The sequence below is a fragment of the Pinus tabuliformis genome, chromosome J (genome assembly GCF_031772625.1).
Source record: "Pinus tabuliformis cultivar Carrire ecotype Pingquan chromosome J, CPIR1, whole genome shotgun sequence".
Classification (NCBI taxonomy): domain Eukaryota; kingdom Viridiplantae; phylum Streptophyta; class Pinopsida; order Pinales; family Pinaceae; genus Pinus; species Pinus tabuliformis.
In genome coordinates this window covers 923,007,115-923,016,336 of record NC_142295.1, presented here as the reverse complement: position 1 = coordinate 923,016,336, position 9,222 = coordinate 923,007,115, and the positions used below count along the sequence as shown (strand labels likewise).

The 9,222-nt window shown below is 32.0% G+C and overlaps 1 non-coding gene across 1 annotated transcript; it reads right to left on the bottom strand.

The window, feature by feature from the left end:
- Positions 1 to 8,777: 8,777 nt before the first annotated feature.
- Positions 8,778 to 8,851, bottom strand: TRNAI-AAU (transfer RNA isoleucine (anticodon AAU)). The gene has a single exon. It is a non-coding gene; the product is annotated as a tRNA-Ile (tRNA).
- Positions 8,852 to 9,222: the final 371 nt, after the last annotated feature.

Genomic DNA, 9,222 nt, shown 5'->3' with positions numbered 1-9,222 from the left:
TTGTTGTGGTAACTTGGGTAGCTCTTATACTCTCTACAATAGATTGTGAAGTGGAAGACATAGGGAAAAAGTAAAATACTATAAGTAACATAATTAAATTTGACTTCAGGAATAAGTTCCTTGAAAGGGGGAATTATGTAATATCTCATATTTTGAATCAATTCTATGCTTAGTGATGAAAATAAATAAGAGGTATTAAAAATAATAATAATAAGTAATGATAACGATAATAATAATAGTAATCATAAATAATTAGCTAATTTGTTATAAAAGAAAAAGTTAAAATGAGAGAAACACTAAAATGAAATCACATGAAAAGTTAAATAAGGAAAATGATAACTAAAATTTTCATTATTAAAGATAAGAGATAATTGCTTGATAAGAAGTAGAGCCTTTGCATGGGGATTTTTGCACATATGAATCTTAAAAATGATTCTTTAATGGATGTTGAGGAGGTGTTGAAGGCATCTCTGGCTTGGAACAACCTTGATCTTGAGTGATTATCCTTGGACCTTGGACTTCAAATAAGAATAGATAAAAGGAATATAAGTTATTATAGGTCGTTGATTGAGGGCTTGAGGGATCTCAATCATGTTGATTGAAAGATTGGTTGGGAGGAGATTCATCCCCCACATTTGGTTGTTGTTGGAAGGAACAAGATATTGGAGCATGAGTAGTTTATTGACACCTTGACTATAAGTAGGTTTCCTTGGAAATTTTTCTAGGTATGACTCTCACACCACACTAGCTTAGGTGGATTTATACAATAAGTTATTGGATGATGTTAATGTTTATGTGTTTATTTAAATGTTAATATTGATGAGTTAGTAATGTTTATTATAACATGTTGGCATTTACCAATAGTTGGGGTGAAAATTTCTTGACTAAGCTCTAACCCACCCCATTCAACCCATTCATTGTTGGTCTCAACATTGTGTGTCGAAACATCAAAAACATGGTAGAATCAAAGCACTGGAATCCTAAGAGAAGTGTTGGTGTCAACGTACACCATTCAACACTTAAGCATGATGAGCATAGCTCAAAACACGATGATTGATAGATCAATATATATTATCACTCATATATACATTAGATAAATAATTGAAATCCTCAATGTATGAGACCACACCCCCATAACCATCCACATAATATGAATCTATGTTCAAACTGGACAACATCAAGTCCCATGCACTTAGTTAATGTTTAGTTGATTATATTCCTTGGTTGAATCCCTCGACAGTTGGTTCCCTCTATTTGGGAGACTACACATCCAATAATGTGTATTTACAATGAGGACCATAGGTTCCAACATTCCCCCTAAAAATTAGCTTGGAGGATAAATTAAATTATATAATAAAATTAATTACTAATTCCCCCTTAATTTTATAAGGACTACAAATCTTGATTACCAAAGAAAGTGATCTAGCCACATGTATTAAAGAAGCACTACCACCTCCAGATAGCAACATGTTAATGGCCATCATACTGATCAATCCAAGGTATAGTATAACACTTTTGGAAGGGAAGTCTGAATAATCATTACCTCAACAAAATTTTCCATGCAATCTGCTCTTAGATTAGTGAAACAATGTGTGCACCATGATGACAAATAATAACATATACAAAAAAATCATAACAAATACAAAATTTTGAAACTACTATATAATCTTAATTAATTAATTAACTAAACAACAAGACAAGCTAGTCTCAATTGATTAATCAAATAAAAAATTATACATTAGCAAAAATCAATGTTTGTTCATCATACAAATAATATTTGTTAAATAAATATCTCAAAGGATCCGACCAACATCAAATAGGTGCTTTCTATGACACTTAATAGCTCCCAACTAACATCTTTGTTTATAGCATGCTCTATAACTAACAATTAGCACTCTTGCATACTAGTTCTTAAGTATAATTGACTTGCAACAACAAGTCAAACTAGATTGTACATACCCCAACACTCCATCATTAAAAAACTAAGTCAAATTCAATTTAGTTGATCTTTAACAACGAGTTCTAGTTGATCATTTGACTAGACATCTCAAGTTATGTTTATTCATAAATAAACATCAATATCATCTCTCCTTAAACACAATTGATGGATCAATACAATAGAATATTCCATAAGACACATAACAAGACCTTGAAATTGTAAGCAAAACATGTCAAACAATATAACTATCTAACAAAATATTCCATTGAAACTCAAACAATTGATAAAGCATGTTGAAACTATGTTGACCACTCCAATGAATCAATAGGAATAAAGAGGAGAATTATTCTATTGCATAGTTGATGGCATATATATATATATATATATATATGAAGTCCTTGATAACCTCTTTAAAAAGGTTCCCTAAATAGTTATTAGTCCCATTTCAATCAACTCTGGTAGTCAACTCTAGTCCAAAATTTTGTCTCTCACACCTCTTTTGTAAGGATTTGTAAGAAGTAGTGTCATCATTCTAAGAGTGTTTATTCTTAGACACATCCCTTACCATTGATGATGAAGTTTTTTTTATGGGAAATAACTATGTTCCCAATGAAAATAAGGTGCATGCCACATATTCATTCACAACTAAGGGTTTATGACATCCATGCGCATCAATAAACCAATATCATCTATAATAATAATAAAAAATCTAATTATAACAATTAACCAAATATTTTTTTGATTCAATATAATCATCCATAACTAATTTCTCTCCCTACAAATCTATCAGACAACTTCCATCTATTACAAAAACCAAACAACAATCAATATAGAGGCACCTTTATTGCTTAGTGAAATCCCATCATATCGAAGACCAACTCTAATTGGTTGCAAATAAAGGATATTCAAGATAACAATACTCTATCCACTCTTCTCATTTCCATTGTTAATATATCCCTTCTTATTCAATAGTCAGGATCCAGTAATTGTAGTATGTTTCTCAAGTGTAGGAGAAACCAAGTGATAGTAGCCAACAAAGCATGAGAAGAAGCCATGGCATGAACATCATCCTTTAACTTACAATTAGCAAGGCTATAAGCAATATCACTAGATGAATCATCATGAGCATCAATAGACGAAGTAGTCTAAGAGGGATTTTCAAACACACCATCAAGTTTATCAACATTACACTTAACAATTTGTAGTTGACTCAATTCTAATTTAGGACCCTATTTGAAATATTGCAAGCCCTAAATGGGCTCGTCTTTATTAACAACCTATAGCAGCAAAATATCATGGTCTCTCTTCAAATCTTGGTACCCATCAAAGAACCAAACATTATCTACCTAAAGTGGGGAAACTTCCTTATGGACAATATTCATAGAGAAATGCAAGCATATAGCCTAAATTTTTAACTAACAGTTATCTTTGTTCGACCCATCAATACATTCATTGAGTCCAACAATCTCAATGAGGGAGGTTTTAAACTTCATCCTCCAAATCATTAAGTATATTTGTCTTATCCTTAAAATTTTCCATGATGTTGTGAAAGACATGTTCCAAAGTTCTTTCCATTCCTAGCGTCTTCATCATATTTTTACAAGGTAGAGATCTACAATTCATATGCAACAAGACTTGGCTTGCATTTTTGCAACCTTATATGGTTTTATGCCGCCATTAATCTCATGGAAAAGTTGAGAAACTAGTTTGTTTAGTTCAATAATAGTTTATTCATGAGATACAAACATCATAAACCTTCTTCTTTCTCTACAAAAAACTATGAACAACACCCATAGTTCATTAAAGAATAGAAGAAACTTCTACATGCAAAGACAATTCACAAGAAAGTCCTATATCATTTGTCTATTGATGAAACTTTGATTAGGTAAAAATTACCCACTCCAGTGTTTGCTATTCTAGCAAACCAATAAGCTACCCAAGGAGATAGCTCGTTGATCTTGAATTTAAAGAACAATAAGCAATACACACAAAAATGACAATAGGATGCCTCCAATGCTCAATCTAATATATAACAATAATATATATATATTTCCGATGTAATAATGCAACCAAAACACAACTCTAGTATACAATAGTGGCGTTATCAATATTTTGTCAATATACTTAAAAAATTATAAAGTAATAACCCAAAATGTAACATACGCAACCAAAACACAACTCTAGTATACAATAGTGGCGTTATCAATATTTTGTCAATATACTTAAAAAATTATAAAGTAATAACCCAAAATGTAACATACGCACACACATACGTATGTTAGGTTAAGGTTGACTTAGTCATAGAGTCATTTTGATTTAGTAGTTAATGGGTTTATGATTGGTGGTTTATGGGTTGGAGGTTTCTATAACCCATTTTTACCCCTAATATGGGTTTATGATTGGTGGCTTATGGGCCCGAGGTTTTTATAACCCACAGTTTTACCCCTAGTATGGGTTTATGATTGGTGGTTTATGGGCTCGAGGTTTTTATAACCCACAGTTTTACCCCTAGTATGGGTTTATGATTGGTGGTTTATGGGCTCGAGGTTTTTATAACCCACAGTTTTACCCCTAGTATGGGTTTATGATTGGTGGTTTATGGGCCCGAGGTTTCTATAACCGACAGTTTTACCCCTAGTGTTTGATTTAATATAGCCTATTTAATGGTTTGATGACTCCATTGCAAGATGATTTTTGGCCAAGTGTAATAGATTTATTATGAGTTGGTTTTCGAGGTTTAGGATTTCCAAGATAATCATTGTCACTATGTGTTTTATTATTGCTAGTTATTCGTTATTTTCTGTTGCATTTTACATTTCAATATGTTTGATATGCATTATATTCTTTGCACAACTAATTCCTTGCATGATACATACACATCAAGTGCAACAAGGGGTCACATGGGAGGCATAATAGCCCACCACAATCTAGGGAGTGAACCCCCAACCCCCCAAAAAAAAATGGATTGGTTTTTGTGTCCCTTTTTGGTAATTTTTGGCACATGATTTTTACTTTTGGCGGTTTTGTGGCCCTTGGTGTTTCATCCCATATTTTTCTAAATCTAGTTAAGGAATTAAGGTTGTAATGTAATTTAAGTTAATAGATTAGTGGTTTTGAATGTCATGAGATCCTATATATTGTATTGTAAACAATGAAGTTGATTGATGATAAAAACCAAAGGTGTGGCTCTAAACAATTTGCTAGTTTTCTTGGTTTGGGCTTCTAGGGTAAATCTCTTTGTAATACGTGATTGTCATTGTTCTCACTATTTTGTTTATTAAGAATCAGTGTATGCATAGAATTACTATAAAAGGTTTTAAATTTACAATATATATTCCAACCATTAATCTTTATACCAAAATAATGTATCAAAAGAATGGAGCCTTGATCTCCCATCCCTAATCCACACAACTTAACTAAATCGACTTATATCAAATTTTAACATATAAACCAATAAAAATATATATATTTCAAACCTATTATAATGATGATCAACCACTCTAGATTGATATTGTTAATGCACCAGACTTACTCAATTCTTTGATTTAGGTCAAGAAGTATTCTTAATAGCTTTATTGTAGGACAACCACATAACAACAATGTTGAAACAAAATACAACAACAAACTAAATCTTAAAGAGAATCAACTCACTACTTGGTCGATACAAATGTTGTCTTTCAAGTGAGTTTTGATTATCTAGGTATGCTTTTCTAGTGTTCAACCTCTTAGTCAACACCTATTTGCAGTCATTAAAATATTTATATATAAATAAAATAAAATAACTAAGGAAAAGAAGTCAATTTCATACCATTATACAATTGTTTGAATCATTAAGACTTGTTCCAATCATCCACCAATGCAATGAACCCTTCATACCACAATTCTAACATTTTAGAAGTTCAATAAATCTCAAAATTACATGGTATTTAATAAATAGAAAAATATAAATTTAGTGGGTACCTCTCTCCATGGCACCCATATATCTTCATCCCCAAAAAACACTTCAAATTAGGCCACCTTCACCAAGTGACTTTACCTCAATCCGTCATGCTCTAATTGATAGGCTAGTTGACACTCTAGCCTCCATGTGATCATTTCATAAATTATAGATTACAAAAAAATGAATGCATCTTAGTTGCAATATCAATGCATCCAAATGACTAGAACTCGAAGATGAGTCTTTAGGACAATTTGTATTAGGGAGAGATCATGTTGTAGATAGGAAATATGCTTAGACACCTAAACATCTCCATCTTCACTTCCAGTCAAATCCACCATGGACTTAGTTAATCTTCTTGACCTCTTTAGAGAGTTGCTTCTAATTAATATTCTAGATCTTATCAAAGGACACACCTAATAATGTGCTTCATAAATTTGGCTTAAGATAATATAATACTAAAGATTACCAAATATCACCAAAACTATAATAGGAAACACAACAATCAAACTCTATGCGTCATAGAAAAATATCATTATCACTTTTTCATCAAGGCTATTAATTTCATTGGAACTCATTTCACCTTCTGCAAAACCCTTAATTGAAGAACCACACAATTTTGATTCCATGTTGGATTAGGTAAAAACAACAAAAGTGAATAACCAAGATTCCAAGAGATGTGGTGTTAATAGAGATCATTCAACAATTCACAATGAGCATAGGTCTAAAGAACATGACTGATAGATCAATTTATAAAATTATCCATATATAGGTTTAGGCAGATAATTGAAACCCTTTTCGTATGGGACCGCACCCCCATAACCATCCACATAATATGGATATGTGATCAAGGCAAACATGATAACTCCCATGCACCTAGTTCGTGGTCAATTAAATCCTCTCCCTAGTAGAATCATATAAGGCTCCTTATGCTCCTTATATAACCACATTATTATTAAGTAGTCTTAACCAAAATAATCATAGGTGCAAGGCTTAGGTCATTGAACTAGCAATATAAACTAAATTAATCTAGGAAACTTTCTCATTTGTCATTAGGAAATTAATTAATGAACAAGATAATGAATTAATTAAATAAAAAGCAATCAATTTTTATCCAGAAGAAAATAATCATTGATTAACCAATTAAAGATTACATTCTTTTAATATTTTGAAAGTGATATTTTCTTAAGAAAAAAATCATATTTAAACATTAGAACTATTCTATTAGTGTAGAAATACCTAGAATATAGTAATTGAAATTTACTTATAAACATGAACAATCTTAACAACAAATAGGTTCAAGAAACAAAATTTGTAGGATGACATTCCGCCCAACCAACCCTCAATCTAAGACCAAGAAATATGAACTGCTCAATCAATAAAACAATCTAAGACCAAGAGATATGAACTTCTCAATCAATTAAACAATGCTAGCCAAATATCTCCACCTTCCTCACAATATCTTCTAAGACCAAGAGATATGAACTTCTCAATCAATAAAACAATATCTTCTAAGACCAAAACAATCTAAGACCAAGAGATATGAACTTCTCAATCAATTAAACAATGCTAGCCAAATATCTCCACCTTCCTCACAATATCTTCTAAGACCAAGAGATATGAACTTCTCAATCAATAAAACAATATCTTCTAAGACCAAAAATATGAACTTCTCAATCAATAAAACAATGCTAGCCAAATATCTCCACCTTCCTCGAAATATCTTCAACTTCCTCACAATATCTTCAACTTCCTCACAATATCTTCAACTTCCTCACAATATCTTCAACTTAGATTAAAAAACCTCTTCCTAAATATCTAAAAAAACCTCTTCCTAACTAGTAGTCATTCCTTACCGTTCTCCTCCATAACTAAAAACCAAAAATCCCCACAACTCCCTTCCTCTTCCTAACTAGTAGTCATTCCTTACCGTTCTCCTCCATAACTAAAAACCAAAAATCCCCACAACTCCCTTTCCTAACGTGTAGTCATTCCTTAAATCCCCACAACTCCCTTTCCTAACGAGTAGTCATTCCTTACCATTTTCCTGCATAACTAAAAACCAAAAATCCCCACAACTCCCTTAAGATCATTAAAATAATGTTTGTTCAATTACATGATTAACTTCTCTTTTAATCCACAAAAATTAAGTAGTCATTCCTTACCGTTCTCCTCCATAACTAAAAACCAAAAATCCCCACAACTCCCTTAAGATCATTAAAATAATGTTTGTTCAATTACATGATTAACTTCTCTTTTAATCCACAAAAAAATTAATTCCATCACTCAAATAATTATCCATGTAGATGTCGAACCTGCCTTCTCAATCAATAAAACAATGCTAGCCAAATATCTCCACCTTCCTCGAAATATCTTCAACTTCCTCACAATATCTTCAACTTCCTCACAATATCTTCAACTTAGATTAAAAAACCTCTTCCTAAATATCTAAAAAAACCTCTTCCTAACTAGTAGTCATTCCTTACCGTTCTCCTCCATAACTAAAAACCAAAAATCCCCACAACTCCCTTTCCTAACGTGTAGTCATTCCACAACTCCCCACAACTCCCTTTCCTAACGAGTAGTCATTCCTTACCATTTTCCTGCATAACTAAAAACCAAAAATCCCCACAACTCCCTTAAGATCATTAAAATAATGTTTGTTCAATTACATGATTAACTTCTCTTTTAATCCACAAAAATTAAGTAGTCATTCCTTACCGTTCTCCTCCATAACTAAAAACCAAAAATCCCCACAACTCCCTTAAGATCATTAAAATAATGTTTGTTCAATTACATGATTAACTTCTCTTTTAATCCACAAAAAAATTAATTCCATCACTCAAATAATTATCCATGTAGATGTCGAACCTGCAACCATCGCGTTAATAAACTTCAGAATGGCCCATGCAGGTCTCGAACCTGCGACCTTCGCGTTATTAGCACGACGCTCTAACCAACTGAGCTAATGGGCCCATAGTTGATGTTCAAGAATATTGATGATTATAGGCATAACTTTAGGGTTATGGGCCCAAGGCTGTTAGAGAAATACGTAAATTGATATGGTGAATTTTACAGCAGTATTGAAGTTTTACATATATATTTTGATGTGCAAGTTTGCACATGGATTGATTATTTTTGACGTGCATGTTACTCATTAAACATTACATGATTTATATTAGAAATGAAAGCAAGCTTGAACACTCACCATTGATGGGAATCTATTTGAGGAAATCAGCAACCTATGCATGGTATGGTATATTGGTTTGTTGATAGATTTATATTTTGACTCGTTGTTAATTCATCTTAGGATTGTTATTAGTTATGTATTTATTTTTTTAAGGAT